This window comes from Schistocerca cancellata, chromosome 5 (assembly GCF_023864275.1).
Source record: "Schistocerca cancellata isolate TAMUIC-IGC-003103 chromosome 5, iqSchCanc2.1, whole genome shotgun sequence".
NCBI lineage: Eukaryota > Metazoa > Arthropoda > Insecta > Orthoptera > Acrididae > Schistocerca > Schistocerca cancellata.
In genome coordinates, this window is record NC_064630.1 from 813,691,418 (window position 1) to 813,713,978 (window position 22,561).

Genomic DNA, 22,561 nt, shown 5'->3' on the forward strand with positions numbered 1-22,561 from the left:
CTCCTGAAAATGCTCTCGAAACGTCGGTTTTCAAAGTGATTGCAGCTTCAAAATTACGTGGTCTAGTGACTGAAAGGATATGAATTAAATCCTCAACGATCTATTACCTTCGTCAATGGAAAAGATGTACAAAAAGTTTTCAACACCAAGCAAGTAGGCTTAGGGAAGAATCATTCATATGCAAAAATTCGATGCAATTGTGCTATTACTTTAGAAACTGTATTGCTTAATACTGCTTCCTTGTTGGTGTATAACAACTTTTGAAAATGGATGGCATTTCACTGGGTATACTGGATGCCCTTACCGGTTTGTGTGATTCATGCTACCTGACTCTGCGGACCTCGTAGAACTACGTCCTGAAAAGTACACACTGTAATGAAATATGCAATTTTTGTGTGTGGGGAAGGCTGACGTTAAGAAAACCATTAACAGAGCTGACTTAAACGGAACGGTGCTGGCAAATGAGTGAACGAAGTATTTTTAGTAATTTTCATTATCTATTTAAATCGGAAATAAGTGTTATGAATATCTGTGTTATTTAAATACCACAGAGGAAACAATTTTTATGTAGTAGGTTAAGGTACCGCGGCACCAGTGGATCCCGGCCTTACCGTCTTGGTGGAAGGGTAAAATTGTTCTCTCCTACAATGACATCATTCCGATGACATCGTTGGAGTGCACATTGAAGGTGCGGCGGTGGGACTTGAAGTCCCGTGCCACCCTCCAACGGTGGAAGCTGAAGATAGCAGGCAATAGGGAACACGACTACATAAGCACTGATATTGGTGGTTGTACTATGGACGTCATATATCGAGTGGTCGTATCAAGACTGACACTTTATTAGTGGCCGTAACAGAGCTATCGTCAGCCATGGTCTGTTTCCACGCTGATGGCAGGAGGAACAATGTGGCGGGGCCACTGCCGAGGAGACGTGGTGGCAAAGTGGTGTGAGCCAGTGACCATGGCGCACAGGGCATCCACTGTGTCATAGAGACGCCTTCTCTCGAACGGACGTCTTTAGAGTTACCACGTTTGTTTCCTTGTAGAGTTTAACAACCCTCGTGAGAGGAGGAGCATGCAGGCTCCACCAAAGCACCTTATTCTGCAGGCACTGGAGGGTCTGCCTCCGGGAGGCACTAATCGTGGCCCACGCGGAGGAGACATAGATGAGGGAAGGGTGGACAACCATCCGGTACGGTCGGAGCTTGGTTTCTAAGTTCAGTTCCCTGCTGTTGAAGAGTGGGTGCAACGCTTTTATTAGATTCGGTCCTATTTGGTATTCTGCATGTCGATGGAATAGCAGTTTTTTATCCATATGGACACCTAGATATTTGGTATCTGGGGACCATGGACCAGGACGCCTGCAATAATGTTCTGGAGGATAGTTGGGCGCCGTGTGGTGAAGTAGACTGCCGTAGTGTGGGCGGCATTGAGGGCAGTCTTGTTTGAACGACAACAGATGACTGTCGCGTCCATCGATAGCAAACCAGCTTTGACAACAGTAACTGAGTTATACATGGAGACATAGCAGGAGGAGGTATATTGGAAAAGGAAAGGAAATACGGGAGGATTTCAGTCACGCAGAGATTTCTAAATCATATACTGGATTATAAGAGTTATCAAAGAGAAGATACAGACTCAGATCACAATAAAGTGGTGATTACAAGTAGGTTGAAGTTTAAGAGACTAGTAAGGAAAATCAGTGAGCGAAGAAGTGAGATTCGTAAGTACAAAGGAATGAATTGATTTCCTTGAAGTTGGTTTACAGATATTACGGTAAGGATTTGCCCCGCAGACAGTTCAGTTGAAGAGGAATGGACATCTCTAAGATGAGGTGTCACAGAAGATGGGAAAGAAAACATAGGTACAAAGAAAATAAGTGCAAAAAAACCGTGGGTAACAAAATAAATACTATAGCTGATTGATGAAAGATGATAGTAAAAATTGTTCAGGGAAATTCAGTAATACAGTAAGACAAGTCACTTATGAATGAAGTAAATAGGAAGTGCAGCGAAGCTAGAGGCGAAATGGATCAATAAAAAATGTGAAGAAATCGAAAGAGAAGTAATTGTCGTGACTCAAGATACAAAAAAGTGAAATGAACTTTCGCTCAAATTGAAATGTAGCTGCATGAGTAGGATACACAACTATGTTAATTATTGTCAAGACTAGTCCAGTATAATGGGTGAGTTGCGTGAGGCGTAACACCCTTTATTTCGCCACAGGTTCCAGACATTGAAACGAGGTTTTCGACAACTGATAATACACTAAGGGGCACTTACTTCAGTAGAATCTTGTATATTGTATCTTGTATCGATCGACATATTGAAGAAAATATGATTTTTAAATAGAATTACACACCTTTCTATCGGCTTTCGTAAGTGGTTGAAAAGACGAGTGCGCTGATGTAATGATCGTTAATTTGGAAGTTGAAGCTCTTTGCAAAAAAATCTGAGAAATATTCAAAAGCTGAAAAGAAACTCGGCCTAAATAAGCTATGGTGCTATAAATACGGTCATGTCAGGGTGGGTCTTTGTATGAGGCAATTCGACTGCTTACTTTTCGACACTGCAGAATTACCAGGAACAGTGCTGCCTATCGGTGCATCATTTCTGCTTCAGCATAGCTTGCATGCACACACGTACGCCAGTGAGGAGTTGTTAGACATGCTACTTTTATACAGCAAATGTCAAACAAAATTGGTAATGGAAGAAACTAGCTTACGAAACTGTAGTTGTGTCCACAAAACCCTGGAAACGTACGCACACTTGTAACAGTTTTCCTAAGTCGGTGTTTACACCGCTATAACCGACTCTGGCCGCATTGATTCCCGGTTTCAGTGCATTTCTTGGAGTCTAACATGCGCTAAATCGCTGTTGTTGTCTTTATAAGAGCTATTGAATGCAGACATAAAAAGTATACGGTTCCATTAAAAAGTCGTACTTGTTTCAATATGTCGATTAATACCAGAATTCAGATGATTATACGTACAGAACATTACGTGCCCTTCATCGTACTATCAATTGCAGAAAACATCGTTTCGATTTCCGCAACAGTTCATGTCACTTGACTCACTTTGTATGTATCTCATAAACTGACTTGTTCTACATCATTTCGATACGAAAACCCTTTATCTCCGATAATGATGGATGCAGAAGAAATTAATTAAAATTTGTGCGACGGCCGGGACTCTGAACGTGGTCTTCTTGCTTACCAGTCAGAAATGCTAACCATTACACCACCGCAGCCCTGTGGTGGGCGGTTTCGCACAAACTACCCGAGTCAAGTGCCCTCCCCATCACAAACTTCATTTCATATCTTCAGCTTACCTTCTGCTTCCATCATTATATTTGATAAAGGTGAACCTTAACTGTCTCAGGAAAAATTTAATTTTAACATCTATAAGATCACCTATGGTACAGAAATTACGTCCGATGCTGGGGTGCTATTCCAATGCCGGAGAGCACTTGCAACAGTGACAATGAAGTGGGAGAATAAGCTGAAGATATGAATTGGAGTTTGTGTCGGGGAGGGCACTCGAGTTGGGCAATTCGTGCATCAGTGTTTACCACAGTGCTGCGGTGGTGTAATGGTTAGCATTTCAGTATAGTAAGCAAAAATACACGGGTTAGAGTCCCGGTCGTGGCACAAATCGTACTTAATTCCCTCTGCTTCCACTGCAGAAAAATTTAATTATAAGATCTAGAAAATCCTTTAAATGATCTGTGGAACATGTGACTAACTAACAAACGTATTAATCCAACTAAAAATACTAGTGAACATAGCCAAATATGCCAAAACATTGTAAGTAACAAATTATTTAACTGTCTTTCGAAAAATTTTTAAATGTCAGCAGAACCATGCTGTTTAAAAGGCATGTACTTTTCGGGGAAGTACAAATTACAGCCTTACGAGTTTACGTGTACGCTTTATTCAGTATTCAAATATAATCAATTTGTGTAAAATTTTTATGTACGTTTGGACAATACCGTCGAGTATTTATGAATCAGACATGGATAAATACGTATTCAAAGTTACGTCTTGCGCTTTCCCCTTGCTCAACTGCGTGACTCAAACGCAGGAAAAGCAGAGCTCTCAGAATGAAAAACTGCCGCCTTCATAGCAGTTCGTCTTCCTTTGCCAGAACTCGTTTACTGCGCTGTCTGCGCCAGAAGTACGTGCGGTGTCAGCGAACAACTGGAGAACTTTTCGTGTTTAGGGGCTGCCCCCGCCTTCGCAGCCGCAAGCGTGTAGTGGTCTGCCTAATGCACAGGCGCTAGTAATAAGCCCCGCGCAGCGTTACGTTCAGCGGCGGCCAACAGCTTCCGCTGCGTTTTACTGCTCTGCGTTCTTAACCTCTGGCAGCGGCTGACTCCCACTGCTTCCCTCAGTGGGTATCGCAGCACGTGAGCCGTTCTGCTAAAGTTTTAAGTGTTTTATGGGTTGGCTTTTGTTACGGGGGCGTGCGCGCTACGCCGATTAGCCCATTAACTGCCGACCAGGGAAACCTTTTCAGGGAGATGTAGATACAAACGATACAAAGATACGAGGCGAAAGAGCGAGCGAGTGAGTGAGAGAGAGAGAGAGAGAGAGAGAGAGAGAGAGAGAGAGATGGAGATGGAGATGGAGAGGCAGATGCAAGCATAAGGACGGAGAAAGACTAGTAGCGTTCGACGTTACTATTAGCCAGCTCTAAATGTGCACTCGGTTCCCATCACCATTTACGACTGTGAATCAAAAGATACTGAACAAGAGCTACAGTGTAGTTTGAAGTTACAAATTACCTTTGGTAATACGAGGGTAATCCTTAAGATAAGGACTTCTATTATTTTATAAGTACACTACTGGTCATTAAAATTGCTACACCAATAAGAAATGCAGATGAGAAACGGGTATTCATTGGACAAATATATTATACTAGAACCGACATGAGATTATATTATCACGTGGTTTCGGTGGATAGATCCTGAGCAATCAGTACCCAGAACAACCGCCTCTGGCCGTAGTAACGACTTTGATACGCCTGGACATTGTGTCAAACAGAGCTTGGATGGTGTGTTCAGGTACAACTGCCGATGCAGCTTCCACACGATACCACAGTTCATCAACAGTAGTGACTGGCGTATTGTGACGAACCAGTTGCTCGACCACCATTGACCAGACGTTTTCAATTGGTGAGAGATCTGGAGAATGTGCTGGCCAGGGCAGCTGACGAACATTTTCTGTATCCAGAAAGGCCCATACAGGACGTCCAACATGCGGTCGTCCATTATTCTGCTGCGATGTAGGGTTTCGCAGGAATAGAATGAAGGGTAGAACCACGGGTCGTAACACATCTGAAATGTAACGTCCATTGTTCAAAGTGCCGTCAAGGCGAACAAGAGGTGACCGAGACGTGTAACCAATCACGCCGAATGATACACCAGTATGGCGATGACGAATACACGCTTCCAATGTGCGTTCACCGCGATGTCGCCAAACATAGATGCGACCATCATGATGCTGTAAACAGAACCTAGATTCATCCGAAAAAATTACGTTTTGTGATTCGTGCACCCAGGTTCGTCGTTGAGTACACCATCGCAGGCGCTCCTGTCTGTGATGCAGCGTGAAGAGTAACCGCAGCCATGGTCTCCGCGCTGATAGTCTCCGCGCTGCTGCAAACGTCGTCGAACTGTTCGTGCATATGGTTGTTGTCTTTCAAACGTCCCCATCTGTTGACTAGAGACGTGGCTGCACGATCCGTTACAGCCATGCGGATGAGATGTCTGTCATCTCGACTGCTAGTGATACGAGGCCGTAGGGAATCCAGCACGGCGTTCCGTATTACGCTCCTGAACCCACCGATTCCATACTCTGCTAACAGTCATTGGATCTCGACCAACGCGAGCAGAAATGTCGCGATACGATAAACCGCAATCGCGATAGGCTACAATCCGACCTTTATCAAAGTCGGAAAAGTGATGGTACGCATTTCTCCTCCTTACACGAGGCATCACAACAATGTTTCACCAGGCAACGCCGGTCAGCTGTTGTTTGTGTACGAGAAATCGGTTTGAAACTTTTCTCATGTCAGCACGTTGTAGGTGTCGCCACTGGCGCTAACCTTGTGTGAATGCTCTGAAAAGCTAATCATTTGCTTATCACAGCATCTTCTTCCTGTCCGTTAAATTTCACGTCTGTAGCACGTCTTCTTCGTGATGTAGCAATTTTAATGGCCAGTAGTGTACATAGACGTGTTTATTTCTGCAGTGGTTTACACCAGTTTACAGCTTGAACAGTTAGCTATTTTTCGTCGTAATCACCATTTGTGTCGATGCATTTTTGTAGACGCTGTGACAGTTTTTGTATGCCCATGACTTACCAGCTTGCCCCCATGCTGTTCAGAAAGTTGTGAACTGGCGTGATTGTTGCTTGGTCTCAGGTGTAAAGGGGTATGCCCAGGTTTAGTCACCCGTGACAATTAAGTCTAGAAAGTTGTCCAGTTCGGCTGCAAGGCGGTGAAGCGTCAACTCGCTGCCGCACGTGGTCCTCGGTCATCATGCGTGGCACCCATCTTGCGCACACCTTCCGGCAGTTCTATGTTTCCGTTAAAGTTCTGTGAGCGGTGCTTCGGGAGACCTCGGGAACCAACGTGCACAGATCTTCCAGGTTGATCCGCCGATCTTCTGGCATGCTTTGCTCAACCTTCAACACTGTGTCCTCAGAAATTGACGGTCTCCAGCTCCTTCGTTCGTCGTGAATTTCGGTCCGATCAGCTGCAAACTCTCTACACCACTTGCGAACATTTTTGACATCCATGTACGACTCGCCATACACTTCCGTCAATTGGTGATGGGTTTCAATCGGCGCAGTGCCCTTTGCGTTCAAACAGCGAATAACTGCGCGCAATTGGCATTTGTCGGTAACATACAACGGGAGCTCCATTCTCAACGTCTGCCAAGTCAAGATTGAGCGCCTCAGTCCATGTTAACACACAGCGCATGAAGCACTCTTCATAAAAGTGTGACCGACTGCCACACAAACAGAGCTCTGTACTTATAAAAAAAAATAGGAGAACTTTACTTTTGGGATTAACCTCGTATATTACTTACATTTGCCTTTCGTAATTTTTAGCCTTATTCTTGTCCAACAGTAAGCTACAATATACCATCAGTCTGGAAGTAATATTGTTGAGAGGACGTCATACGAATTGATAGTGAATACAGGTTGTTCTCCAAACAGGAATCGGCTTTCTCACTGGGGCTGGCGGTCGGCTCACCTCCTGAGTAGGACTAACGGGTAGTTCAGTGTAGTAGCACAATTTTTTCTTTGTTCGATGCCATTCGTAGCAGCTGCCTGCAACCTGCAAAATATTTATTGTGTTGGAAAAAAATTCAGGGGCTCTTGTACTGTACGAAAAGTGTCCTACGAAAACATTCCAAGATATTATATAAACATCAGAATATAAACTGGGGTGACAAAAGTAATGGAATAGCGATGTGCACCTATGCAGATGGCGGTAGTATCGATTACACAACGTACAAAAGGGTAATGGGTGGCGGAGCTGTCATTTATACTCAGGTGGTCCATGTGAAAAAGTTTCCGAAATTATTATGGCCACACGACGGGTATTAACAAACTTTGAACGCGGAATGGTAGTTGGAGCAAGACACATTCCATTTCGGAAATAGGAAATTCAGTATTCCGAAATTTGCAGTGTGAAGAGTGTGGCGTGGATACCAAATTTCAGGCATTACGTCTCACCATGGACAACGCAATAGCCGACGGCCTTCACTTAAGGGGCTCCGGAAAGGCTCAAAATCATGAAAAATTCAATTTTTACTCTTTTGGGTTTTCTGAATCTGCAGACTATTACCTTTTAATAGATATATAATTTATTCAATTCCGAAGACTACAACTATTTTTAAATTTTTTTTGAAATGTGTTCTACATGGGCGTGACCCACTGTGGCGCTGTTAAACTGCTGTCAAATGGTGTTATTATTAACGTCCGTGTTCATCAGGTACATTTTAGTGATGTGAGATAAAGTATGTGTTGTGGCTAACCTGTGATGGTTCAATATATATCGCTGGTGTGATTGTCGATTGTTTCATGTTTTTTTACTCTGTCGTTATCTCGAAAATATTCGTAATTAATTCTGTTTCTTGAGTCTCTGTTTTGTTGAAGTATAATAATGAGTAAAAGTAAAGTTATTAGAAATCCTCTGAAGGCTTTTAAGAAAAGGAGAAATGTTGGAAAGCCAAAGGTATGTGTTATTACTGTAAATAATAACATTCTAACATGGTACGAGCGATGCTTGCTTTAGACAAGGAACGCCTTCGGGCTGCAGACAGGGCTGTAAAGAGTCTAGAAATACAAGCAAGAGTAAACAGGAGGAGGAACAAGAGGAAGCTGGAGGAGGAGTTTGCAGAGGATGAAGATAATCCATCCTATGGACCTGGAATGCACTAAAAAGTTAATCCAATCTTTGTCGCCCGATTCCCAAAACTTTTATTTTCTCATACTAATTACATGTTTTCTAAGGATCTTCCAAACATATTTGTTTCAAACTTTCAGTAAATGTTACACAGTACCTTCTGCATAATTTAACACAGCCTTTTTCCAAAAAAACTATATATTTTTGAATATATAAATAAAAAATTGCAAAAAAATGTTGTGAATTTTCATTACAATTGAAAAAAAATCATCTTTAATAACTGAACTAAAATTTTGTAAAATCCCTGTGTAAGTTGTAGCCCATATTCCAATAAATAATCTGTAAAAAGTTCAACTTCCTACCTCAAATACTTTGTGAGGAAAGATGTAATTTATAAGCGTTATTTTAACATTGCAAGTATAGGGCGTTCCGGAGCCCCTTAACGAACGAGACCAGCGGCGAGAATGAGATTTTCACTCTGCAGCGGAGTGTGCGCTGATAAGAAACTTCCTGGCAGATTAAAACTGTGTGCCGGACCGAGACTCGAACTCGGGACCTTTGCCTTTCGCGGGCAACCGCTCTACCAACTGAGCTACCCAAGCACGACTCATGCCCCGTCCTCACAGCTTTATTTCTGCCAGTACCTCGTCTCCTACCTTCCAAACTTTACAGGAGAGCTGGCAGAAGTAAAGCTGTGAGGACGGGGCGTGAGTCGTGCTTGGGTAGCTCAGTTGGCAGAGCGCTTGCCCGCGAAAGGCAAAGGTCCCGAGTTCGAGTCTCGGTCCGGCACACAGTTTTAATCTGCCAGGAAGTTTCGAGACCAGCGGCGTTTGCGTAGAGTTGTCAGTGTTACGACAAGCATCGTAGTGTCAAACAACCTTAGATATCAGTGAGCATCGTACGAGAAACTTTGGCGTTAATGGGCTTTGGCGGCAGACGACCGATACGAGGCCTGCAGCGTCTCTCCTGGGCTAGTCACCACATCGGTTGGACCCTGGACGTCTGTAAAATAGTGGCATGGTCAGTTGAGTCCCAACTTCAGTTGGTAAGAGATGATGGTAGGTTCGTGTGTGGCACAGACCCAGCGAAGCCGAGGACCCAGGTTGTCAACGGGAGGCTGTGCAATATGGTAGAGGCTCCGTATGGTGTGGGCCCTGCTTCCATGGAATAGACTGCGTGCTTTGGTCCAACTGGACAGATTATTGACTAGAAATGGTTACGTTCGGCTACTGTGAGACCATTTGCAGTCGTTCACGGACTCTGTGTTCCAAAACAACGATGGAATTCCTACGGATGGCAGGAAGCCATGTCACAGGGTCGCAATTGTTCGCGACTGGTTTGAAGAACATTCTGGAACGTTCCAGCGAATGATTTGGCCACCCAGATCACCGGGCAAGAGCCCTATGCCCCAGCGAATATTAATGAAAAGTAGCTGAGGAGTCAGGTTGTGCTCACAATTCTCCATTGGCAACACTTCCGCAATTAGGGACGGCTATAGAGGCAGCATGCTTCAATTTTTCTGCAACAACATGTTCAGTCCATAACACGTAGAGTTTATGCGCTACGCTCGAATACAGGAGGTCTGATACAATATTAAGGCGTATCCCTTTTGTCTCCTCATTGTAAATCAGATGTTTGGGTACGGTTCTTTTTAGACTGAGTTTAGCCACTTGACTCAATGCTTCTATATTTTGGAGACACAGACAGACACCTACGCTGTCTCAGTTGATACCAGAGGAACTATGTGGCGCTGCAGCTATGGCGCACATTCTTAGTCGGGAGTAGCGTGGTTCAAATACCCTCCCGATCGTCCTGACTGCCGACGATTTCTCCAAGTCGCCTAAATACACCATCATTCCAGCACGTAACTAATTATGGTCTACGGGAAGGTGTCATTGTCGAGTGAGTGTAGGAGTATACAAGATGACGTCTGCAAAATTTCAAGTTGGTGTGATGAATGGCTGCATGCTCTAAATGTAAAAAGTGTAAGTTCATTCGGACGAGTAGGAAAACTGATCCTATAACGTTCGAGTACAGCGTTAGTAAAGTGCAGATTGACATAGTCGGTAAAATATATAGGCGTAACGTTACAAAGCGAATTAGCACGCCATGTTGGTTGTAGGGAAGGCGGATGCTCAGCTTAGTTTTATTAGGATAATTTCGGGAAGTGTAGGTTATTCATGAATGAGATGCCGTAAAGAACGCTAGCGCGATCCATTCTTGAATACTGCTCGAGTGTTTGGGATCCCCACCATGTCAGATTCAAGGAAGACGCCGAAGTAATTCAGAGGTATGTTGCTAGATTTATTATCAGTAGGGTCGGTCAACATGCAAGTATTACGGAGATGCATGAGAATTCATAAAGGGGAGATGACGCGCTTTCCGCGTGCCACTGCTATGAAAATTTAGAGAACCGGCATTAGAGGAAGACTGCAGGACGATTCTACAGCCGCCAACGTAAATATTGCGTAAGAGCCATGACGTACGACGGCTTTCGGACAATCGTTTTTCCCTCTCTCTATTTGCGAGTGTAAAAGGAAAGGAAATCACTATATTCGACGTAATGGTGTTACAGGAATTCAGCATTTGTATAAGAGGAGGTATGTAAGACAATTCTCATTTATTGTTACGTCGCAGTTGCACGCTTTTTAATTCGATTACATGTTTCCATCACTCTGAATCGTATACAAAACTAAAAAGAAAGTAAACTTGAATATGGACCATCAATATTTACAACAGTAGAAAATGAAAGAACTGCACGTAAACATAGAATTTATCTTAGTAACAGCATTAGTAACCCGCCTTGTCTGCTCAGGAAAGTAAATGACTAGTAGTGATACAAGGTATATACACTGGACTCGCATTCGGAAGGACGACGGTACAATCCCGCATCCGGCCATCCTGATTTAGGTTTTCCGTGATTTCCCTAAATCACTCCAGGAAAATGCCGGGATGGTTCCTCTGAAAGGGCACGGCCGACTTCCTTCGCCATCCTTCCCTAATCCGATGAGACCGAGGACCACGCTGTCTGGTCTCCTTCCCCAAACCAACCAACAAGGTATATAGATACAGAGTGAGGATGATACCTGGTTTGTGGGATGCTCAACTACACGGTCATCAGCGCCCATACCAAGTCCCAATCTTTACACAGTCCAGTCTAGCCACTGTCACGATTGATGATGAAATGATGAGGACAGCACAAACACCCAGTCCCCGGGTAGAGAAAAATCCTCAACCCGGCCGGGAATCGAATACAGGACCCTGTGATTCAGAGGCAGCAAGTACATATAGATTACAATTTCGGTTCTAGCAGTATACTTACCTAGGAAGGTCTTTGTTTTCTCTTATTTATGGAAATTTTTAAATTATCGTTCTCACATAACTTCTGTAACATGCATACTGCTCTTTGCAGCTCGTCTTCAGTTTTAGTTATAACAACTCATCATCAGCAAGTAGCATCGTCTTAAGGGTAAAATTGGGTGCAATAAGTATTCCTCCGTTATTTTTATGCATCCATTCCCTAATGAGATCGTCTGCATAAATTGTAAAGAAAATAGGAGGCAAGCTACAACGCTACCTTACACATTCATTTATGTGTATCTTTTTACTATTCCCTCTGTTTCCCACATGTACGCTGCCTGTTGTGTCTTCGTATATACATTGTAGCATTTTAATTGATTTGGATATTCACTTTGAGTCATGGAGTCCAATAATTTTTTTTCCTTCTAACAGAAAGTTTTTCTGTAATCGATAAATACTAAATCAGTTTCAGAGTTATATTGCGAACTCTTTTCTGTTTTCCGCTAAAAAGTGAATGTGGTATCTATACAGCACCGTCCTTTTTTAAAACCGTTTTGTTGTTCTAGTAATAAAACGTCTGCGATGGCTCGCATTCTCTTACGTAATATTCTTGCATATATTTTAAAACCTGTATTCAAAACATTTCCCTGAAATTTTCACGTCTGCTGCCAACTCCTTTTATAAATATAGACATAAAATGGGAATGCGACCAGGAACTTAGAATAGAAGATCTATTCCAACATCTACGAGGTGCAACAATAAAGTAATGAGACTGATGTGAAAAAAATGTTTCTTACCGTTCTAGTCAAGTTTAGTGTTGTCTCCTTGAAAGTAGTTCCCTTCTGATTGCACACACTTTTTCCAGCGCTTCTGCCATTGATGGTAACATTTCTGGAACTCATCTTGTGTTGTTTGAAACTGGTGTCTCTTGACCGCCGTTTTGACTCCTGGAAATAGAAAAAAGTCGCACGGAGCTATATCTGGTGAATAAGGTGGCTGTGATAGTACTTAAATTTGTTTTGAGGTTAAAAATTGCTGCACTGACTGAGCAGTACGCGATGGCGACTTATTGTGGTGCAGAATCCAATTATCAGCAATGTTGGCACGGACACGAAGAACTTTTACGAGGTCTTTCTAAATTTTCTTTGTAGTAATATTGGTTAATAGTTTATTCACTAAGGATGTACTCTTTATGAACAATTCCCTTGGAATCAAAGAAGCACACAAGCATGTATTTCACTTTTGACTTTGACATGCGAGCTTTTTTTGGTCTGGGTAATCCCTTTGAGTACCATCGGAAACTTTTGTGTTTCGTCTCAGGATCGTACTGAAAAAACCAACTTTCATCACCAGTGATAACATGGCTCAACAATTCTGAATTGATATCCGTTTGTTTTAACACATCGGATGCCACATTATTCCGTGTTTCTCGCTGATGTGGTGGGAGATTTTTGGGGACAATTTTTGCACAAATCTTTCTCATACCAAGATCTTCAGTTATTATTAGACGAACCGTTTCTCGATTGATGTTCAGTTCTTCTGCAATCATTTTCGCGGATAATCTTCAATCCGATCGTACGAGTTCACGCACACTGGACAAGTTGACATCCGTCCGTGAGGCTGATGGTCGTCCACTTCTATCTTCATCTTCAACATTCGTTCTGCTTTCACTAAACATTTTATGCCAATGAAAAACTTGATTTCTGGACATAACCTCCTCTCCAAACGTCTTCTGAAGCTTACCGTAAGTTGTCGTCCCGTTTTCATCCAATTTAACGCAAAAAGAAATGGCATACCGTTACGCAATATTCACGCAGTTCCATTTCCGTGATGAGAGACACAAACACGTCTTAACTTATTACAGCACAACTCATGACTGAGCAGTTGCATCGATGTGCCGCTTGGACTACAAGCAGCTTATAGACCGAGGTCAAAGATATTGTGCTTACGCAAGCCTGCAGATTTCCCACATCTTGCAATGAAAATCAGTCTCATTACTTTATTGTCGCACCTTGTATTAAACAGAAATCTCTGATTTAGCATTTGGCCCCCATATGTCCTTAATTCTGCATTTATTCTATCTTCTCCTGTAGCCTTCCCATTCTTCATTTTTTTTAATGTTTTCTACTTCCTCTAAGGTTATAGAATCTACGTTTCCATAAATAGGCTCACCGTTTTCTTATTCTTTTTGTAGGCAGTTATTAGTCAGCAAACCTGGGTGATGTTGTATCCATTGTTCTTCTTCGATTGCATTTATATTTGTTACATCTCTTTCTTCACTATCTAGATGCTTAAGCAACTTAAACTGCTGCACACACCATTTGTCTCCCAGGTCCATCATATTGGTTGATGTTTATAAATTTGTCCCAATACACGTGGTGAGCTTTCTTTACAATATTTGTCACTTCATTTCGAGGTGATGATTAAAACTTTATTAGTCCTCATAATCTCCAGGAAGTTAATATGTAGGTCTCAACATCATGCGCGACGTATTTCCTACAGAGACGCCCAGTGAGTAAACTCAACTATTTCTGTCACACTCTCACTCTCACGAAAATCCTGAGATGATTTGCAGATTTCTTCTTCCTGTTATATCTGTCTCCTGTGTCAATACTACATGGTGAACGCCCCAGCTGGCCGGGGTGGCCGAGCGGTTCTAGACGCTACAGTCTGGAACTGCGCGACCGCTACTGTCGCAGCTTCGAATCCTGCCCCGGGCATGAATGTGTGTGATGTTCTTAGGTAAGTTAGGTTTAAGTAGTTCTAAGTTCTAGGGGACTGATGACCTCAGAAGTTAAGTCCCCTAGTGCTCAGAGCCACTTGAACCATTTGAATGCCCCAAACCAAGAAGCGAGGTTCAAGAGTTCGTCGGACGATAACTGTTAAACGTTCGATTTAATGGGCGACTGCGCCTTAGTATTTTGCGAAAAATATCGGTCAGACCCATAACTTGACTTACGTGGTCATGTAAAGCCAATTCGGTCCGGAGAGATACACCAAGCTATTAGGCGATTGTATCAGATTACAAAGTAATGTATGAAACCAAGAGCTAGTAAACAGAACACACGATAACGTGTGTCAGAGACCCAATAACATAGCTGGCTGGGCACGTCGGAAGCCTTTCTCTGTTAATTAATGCAGGAATGCAGAAAATCTTTGAACAGTGAAACAGAAATGTACGGAAAAGCACTTAGCACAGAATGTGGGATTCAATGAGAAGCAACCAGTCTTCAAATCTTGTCGCAATAAGTTAACTCATTGCGGAAGATTATCTTTATTCTTCATGTGTTGGAGGGAATTAAAAGGCCATTTCAAAAGAGACTCTGTTTCAGAAGCAAATTTTTAATTCTTAAATTGTGATTGAAGTACTGTATAATTTTTCTCTACACATTCCTTTCTTATGGACGGGGGATGTGGAGGGAGAAGAGGGGGCGAAGAGCTCTAGAGCAAAGTGGCGGTACCGCAATATTCGGTAAAATCTCTCTGCAGGAAGAGTTCGTCCTATCATGAATAGTAATACACGTGAATTGCGTTTTCCTTTTTCCTTTCTAAAGTTGTCAAATTATCATCATCTCTTAATGAGTGATCTTGTATTTGATTGAACAGGTTGTATTGAAAGCAACAGCGTGGCAGCTTTTGTAGAATTCCTGCGGGAAGTAATTTCTTTCCTGTCGCCATAAACAGTTACGTAAGAGATGGGAAACTCGGAGCACAAAGCGTCCTTTTGACCGAAGAGCACATTTCCCATTCTCTGAGAGGCGAGAGCGAATTCAGAGGAAAATAAAGGCGAGGGTTTCGGAGCGAAACAAATATGTCGAGCGAAGAAAAGAGCATCGTTTGTGCCTCTGTATTGGGGCGGAGAGAGGTTTGCTTACTGAGCTATAGTCAGCCTGAAGTGATCTGTACGGCCTTTTGCTCGCGACGGTTTCATTCAGCTAAAGGACTTTTCTTACACAGCAGACGCCTATTATATTGACCAGTGGCATTACTGATGGTAGTTCTAGAGACTGTATGCAGAATATGTTGCTCTCTAAAGGTTATTCCCAAAGTTAACGTACATAGCATACAAGCTATTTATTATATGTTTTAACCTGGCGTGTATACAGGTAGTACAGAATTTTCCTGTTTATCTAAGCTGGTTTACAATTCATAACCTTTTTTATTACAGCAACGATGACCTACGCTGTCGTACCTGAACTCTCAGCGATTTCATTACACGCAATTCTCAGTCAAATTGCCCAGATTATACTGTGATGCTGTAACAGCATATGTTAAAACATAAGGGAAAGTTTTGGTTTTTTAGAAGGAATTTTGCTGATTCGTCTGTTTCAATGTTTCACCTTCAAGTTCTCTGAGCGAGGCCGTTCTAGTATCACTTATGATTTTATAACGGTGGCGCTTCAAGGTTTCCTTTTTTCCGGTGTGAGGGGGGGGGGGGAGGGGGGAGGAAGCGTGTTAGAGAATAAGAATAGGTCACATGGGGGCAAGCCTAGTGAATGTGGAGGTTCGCACGGTACTCACAATACATTCGTAAATCCACATTCCCTCATCCGCTATGACGTGTTTTATTAATTCTGCATAGCTGTTCACCTCATCAAGCGACTCCAGAGAAGCTTGCACTCGCTGCTGCTTGTGTTCGAAACTCAGCAGCTTTGAAACAAATTTCGGTTTCAAAGGTTTCATCATCAAAAATTGCAAACAAAATTTGTGGCATGATCCAGCATGTCAATATCATTATTGACTTCTCTGACTGTGATTCCCGGCGCTCATTCATTTCTTTCTCTTTTCCACTTTTCCATCGCTTGATAAAATGTACTCGGGGAAGGGCTCTTGTCATTTTCAACGTCTTCACGGTTATCTTCGAAAGACTTTTACCGCTTGTAGGAATCGCCAAAAGGATTACTTAACATACCTAAAACCTTGCTGTACTTCCGTTCATACAGAGAAGTTTTATGCAAATTATGTGATCCATTCCTGTAGTCGGCAGTACTACCAAAACACGTGTTATCTTTTTGACAGCTGACTACTGACTAAAAATCCGGTATGTTCAGACACGTTTCAAGCATTTTCCCAACACTACAACGAAAACTCGTGCAAAATGGAGTAATACAACATCTTAATTTACGTTCTTGCCGTTACTTTTTGAACACATCTCATTGAAATAAAATCTGCTGTCGGGTTTTATTCATCAGCCTGCTTGGGACCGAAGCTGGGACGTTGTCATTGGTAGACTTTCCTCTTTCCAAGTGATCATCGATACAAACATTGAAACTTCCTGGCAGATTAAAACTGTGTGCCCGACCGAGACTCGAACTCGGGACCTTTGCCTTTCGCGGGCAAGTGCTCTACCAACTGAGCTACCGAAGCACGACTCACGTCCGGTACTCACAGCTTTACTTCTGCCAGTACCTCGTCTCCTACCTTCCAAACCTTACAGAAGCTCTCCTGTCCCGAGTTCGAGTCTCGGTCGGGCACACAGTTTTAATCTGCCAGGAAGTTTCATATCAGCGCACACTCCGCTGCAGAGTAAAAATCTCATTCTGGAAACATCCCCCAGGCTGTGGCTAAGCCATGTCTCCGCAATATCCTTTCTTTCAGGAGTGCTAGTTCTGCAAGTTTCGCAGGAGAGCTTCTGTAAGGTTTGGAAGGTAGGAGACGAGGTACTGGCAGAAGTAAAGCTGTGAGTACCGGACGTGAGTCGTGCTTCGGTAGCTCAGTTGGTAGAGCACTTGCCCGCGAAAGGCAAAGGTCCCGAGTTCGAGTCTCGGTCGGGCACACAGTTTTAATCTGCCAGGAAGTTTCATATCAGCGCACACTCCGCTGCAGAGTGAAAATCTCATTCTGGATACAAACATTCATTGTAAGATTGTTATTTAGAGTACCTAATTTGAGGCAGCCTTTTGTTGTTACAAAAAAACGTATTGCTACGGTCGCTGTCATGTTCAGTTTACAGTACCACCCTCATGCTGTGTTTCCAGATATCCAGTGAACCACGGAAGTTTTTTAAAAGGAAGACTGAAATATATACTTTTTCTAATAAATGCTAATGATATCAAATATTTAATAATATTAGAAATATTGTTGGGAGAATAAGACGGTGATTGGTTGTTACGAAGTATGTAAAATGAAGTAACATCTCATTCAAATAACATCTCATGTCTGTCCCATCTCTCTCTTTCCAATCTAATCAGTGGAAAAACAACGTGGTAACTCTTCGTTGCTACTTCTGATTCCTTGAAGAAGAAATGCTTTATATTTCTTTCATTGTGAAGTGGTTCTGACAATAAGATTTACGTTCGTTTCTGTTGAGTTGTCTACCTGCATCTTACCAACGTGATCAACCAAGTGAATTTACTGTTGTGCCTTCAATTGTTAAACGTTATGTCTCAGACATGACTGATGAGGAAACAGTGCAATATTTTAACTGTCGCTGGCAGCGTATTGCGGGGAAGTTAATTTGTACGAAATCGGTATCATTCTACGTACGTGTGCTCTTGATTCGGAGACGTTTGTCTCTCTTTATGAACAAGTGTTACACACTAAGTCACAAACCATAGCAGTCTTTTAGAAATGACTATAACAAGCCACAGACTTTTCCTCAAAATAAATGTTCGGAAATTCATCACTGTTTCGTTTCGATTTCCTCTTCATATCATTCTGTGTCAGTGTCTTTAAGTTTGTTAATAGTACAAGATCCTCAAAACACTTTTCTGCAATGTATACTACACCGTTCCCTAGAAGTTCTCCTCTTTTTGTGATCCCTACGTATGGAATTAAGTTACTAACGTATTTTTACGTCAGGCTACGTATTACACTTCTTCCTTACCTTCTTCATATAAAACGACCTTTGACAGCATTACTTTTAAAAATCTAGTACGGAAATCATTTTTCGCACATTTGCGATGCTTACATTTATAAAACATATTATGCACGGCGTCAATTAAATATTTAACATTAGCTGATATTCAGGTTTTTTGGGAAAATATTCGAGCACCAATGTCAGTCATCTCTCTCTCTTTCTCTTATCGTCGACACTCTAGTTCAATTTTCTCACTGCTACCAACGCACTTCCTGTAGCTGACTGTTCATCTTCTCACTTGAAGTATTATTTTCATTCGTCTCAATATTTCAGTTTTTGAAATAATGAACTCAAATTATTTCGGGCAAAAATTTCTCCATTGTATTTCAACATTGTTCTGTACTAAGGCGGCCTCCTGTATGATTTGCTAAATAGAAAATTTGTAATAGCGCTTTCATTTCATTCCCTTCCTACATTAGCGGGAAGAAAGGCCGTCGGTTAACTTCCATATGAGCTCTAATTCCTTCGGTTTGCTCGTCGTCGTCATTTCACGGGACGTATGAACGTGTCAAAAGGGGCCTAATGTGTTTCCTGGCTCTTATTTGAACGTGGTCCGTAGGAATTTCAGCTGTAAACCTCTCCGTGCTGGAGAACATTCCTCTTGTAGCCTCTGACACTAGATTTTAATGAGCACGTCCGTCATGCACTGGAACAACCTGGAAATAAGGTTTCGCTCTACTTTTCACCCGATCTACCTCCACTGTTCGTACTGATACGGGATCACTACTCAAGAATAGGCCGAAGCTTGATTTCCAAAACGTTTCTTTCATGATTTAATTGCATTTCCTTAGGACCCCTGTGACGAATTTCAGTCTGGAATCAATGCTCATTCCCTCGATTCGGACGGTTACTCCCAGTTATTTCACTGTTGTTTTTTAATTTACTTAACATGAAAAGTGCAGTCGAAATGTAATGAATCTTCCCGTCTGTTCACGCGCAACACGTTAATATGCACTGAAGATTGACTGCTTGTCCTTGCAACATGCGTCTCTTCTCTGTGGGCGACATCGTATTTGAAACCGTGACTCATGAATTAAAGCATTGTGACCACTGCTCAGCGCGAGATCGAATGCCGTCTGGTGACGTTGCGTGGACGTGACGCGGTGAAGGAAAGTACAGGGTGACAATTACTGAACTGTATTAAAAAAAAAAAAAAAACGTAAATTAGTTACAAACTACGGCATGCACACACTTCATTCAACATGTGATCGTCACTACATATATTCGGATTTAGGTTATGACATGTTCGATATGGCTGCCATCATTGGCGATGATGTGGCGCTAACGAATAGCGAAGTGTCGGAACATCGATGCTGTCCATGACCTCCTGAATGGCTGTTTTCAGCTCAGCAGTGGTTTTGGGGTTATTGCTGCGCACCTTGTCTTTATTATAGCCCCACAAAAAGGAGTCACGTGCATTCTGATCCGGAGAATATGGCGGCCAATCGCGGTCCATTCCTCCAGTGGCCTCTGGGTACCCCAGAGCCAGAATGCGGTCCTCAAAGTGTTCCTGCAGGACATCAGACACTCTTCTGCTTCGATGTGGTCGAGCTCCGTCTTGCGTGAACCACATCTTGTCGAAATCAGGGTCACTTTAGATAATGGGGATGAATTCATCTTCCAAAACCCTCACGTACCGTTCGATAGTCAACGTACAATCAAGGAATATCGCTCCAATTATTCCGTGACTGGACATTGTACACCACACTGTCACCCGCAGAGGGTGAAGAGACTTTTCTATCGGCAAATGCGGGTTCTCAGTCTCCCAAATGTGCCAATTTTGCTTACTGACGAACCTATACAAATGAAAGTGGGCTTCGTCACTAAACCAAACTATAGAGCGCGTACTAATTCCCAACACGCTCCGCGGCCAGCCGAGCAGTTTGTACGTCCTAATGCAAGCCGTTCAGAACGTACGAGGATTTTATTTCGTATAGGCCAAAAATTGTTGCCCTATATATAAGCGGCATAGAGACGAATGCAGAATCATTGTAGCGAGGGTACGGGCAGCAGTTGGACAACTGAAATGACACTTCCTGGCAGATTAAAACTGTGTGCCCGACCGAGACTCGAACTCGGGACCTTTGCCTTTCGCGGGCAAGCGCTCTACCAACTGAGCTACCGAAGCACGACTCACGCCGGGTACTCACAGCTGTACTTCTGCCAGTATCTCGTCTCCTACCTTCCAAACTTTACAGAAGCTCTCCTCCGAACCATGCAGAACTAGCACTCCTGAAAGAAAGGATATAGCGGAGGTTCGCAGGAGAGCTTCTGTAAAGTTTGGAAGGTAGGAGACGAGATACTGGCAGAAGTAAAGCTGTGAGTACCGGGCGTGAGTCGTGCTTCGGTAGCTCAGATGGTAGAGCGGTTGCCCGCGAAAGGCAAAGGTCCCGAGTTAGAGTCTCGGTCGGGCACACAGTTTTAATCTGCCAGGAAGTTTCATATCAGCGCACACTCCGCTGCAGAGTGAAAATCTCATTCTTCAACTGAAATGACGTAAGTAACTTTGACAAACTGCGCGACGCTTGCGAACGAGAATCACGGTGACGATGAAACTGGTCGGCTGTTCGTGTACTACTATCGTGCACGTGCATGGAGAGTGGTGAAGGACGGTGAAACCACGGGTAGACGACAAGATGTGGGACTTCAACGCCTCATCACAAAACAGAACACACCGTAGACTTCGGAGAGCTGCTCACCCTGTGAAGGATCTCTCTGGCATATTCCACGACACAGCGCAATATCGGTGCAAGCACAATTGTTTCATCAGCTCGCTTTGTTGAATTCAGCGCTCCGCAACAGATAACAACTACGATTTCAGTGTTGACCCAACGACGTCGACAATAACTATCGCTTTGAGCACAGGACCATCGAAACTGGACCGTGGATCAATGGAGATGTGTCTCCTGATCGGATGAATCGTTCCGGCGAAACGTTTGCTCGGAGCGTACGCCGCGCTGTGGACGCAGGCCAGTGGCGGCTGTACAATGCAGCCCGCCACTGATTCCCCTCCTGTGCCAACACTTTCACTTTAGAGAAGAAACTGCGGCCTACGTCCTCAGCTATTTGCTCGGTGTACTCAAACTCGGTGTATTCCAATCTCTATTTTCCTCTACGGTTTTTAACCTCTCCCTGCAGTATCGCGGAGCTTATTCCCTGATGTATTAACAGATATCCTATCGTCCTCTCCGTTCTTGTCAGCTTTTCACATACACTCCTTTCCTAGCTTTCCTTCTTCGGAGAACCTCCACATATCTCATTTCAACAGCCCACCTAATTTTCAACATTCTTCTGTGGCACCACATCTCAAAAGCTCCGATTCTCTTCTGTTCTGGTTTTCCCGCCGTCCATGTTTCACCAACAGACAGTGCTGTGCTGCAAACGCACATTCTCAGAAGCTTTCTCGAATTAAGGCGTGCATTTAATACTGCTAGACTTCTCTTGGCCAAGAATGCCTTTTTGTCCAGTGCTGGTTTGCTTTTTATGTTCTCTTTGCTCCATCCATCTTGGGTTATTTTGCGGGTCAAGTAACACAATCTCTTAACTTCCTGATCTCATTTCTGCAATTTCTCATTACCTTCGTCTTTTTTCGATATACTTCATGTCCATATTATGTAATTATTAGAGCGCCCATTCCACCCAACAGATCTTTTAATTCTTCTTCCCTTACTCTAAGGATAGCTATATAATCAAAGAATCTTATCATCGACATATTTTCACCTTGAATTGTAATACCGTCTTCAACCTTGCTTTTAGAAATTCCGATAGGGTGTTAGCTACCCCTTCTGCCTTATTTAGTCTTAAGTAGTTCAAAGCTGCCAATACTGTATCCCCTATACCTTTCATGACAACGCCTGTTTCTGCTTCTGTCACGTCACCAGAAATGTCCTGTTTCTCTTAGATGCCTTCAACGTTCTCTTTTCAACAATCCGGAAGGCGTTCGATACAGTTCCGCAATGTCGCCTGATAAACAAAGTAAGAGC

General features: G+C 43.0%; 1 protein-coding gene and 2 non-coding genes across 3 annotated transcripts in view; 1 reads left to right on the top strand and 2 right to left on the bottom strand.

Annotated features, from left to right (window-relative positions):
- LOC126188070 (discoidin domain-containing receptor 2-like) overlaps window positions 1-22,561 on the top strand; it is a 378,437-nt gene that overhangs the window by 42,531 nt on the left and 313,345 nt on the right. The gene's annotated exons all lie outside the window — the stretch shown is intronic.
- Trnas-cga (transfer RNA serine (anticodon CGA)) lies at window positions 8,948-9,022 on the bottom strand. Its single transcript has one exon. It is a non-coding gene; the product is annotated as a tRNA-Ser (tRNA).
- On the bottom strand, window positions 20,633-20,707 carry Trnas-cga (transfer RNA serine (anticodon CGA)). The gene has a single exon. It is a non-coding gene; the product is annotated as a tRNA-Ser (tRNA).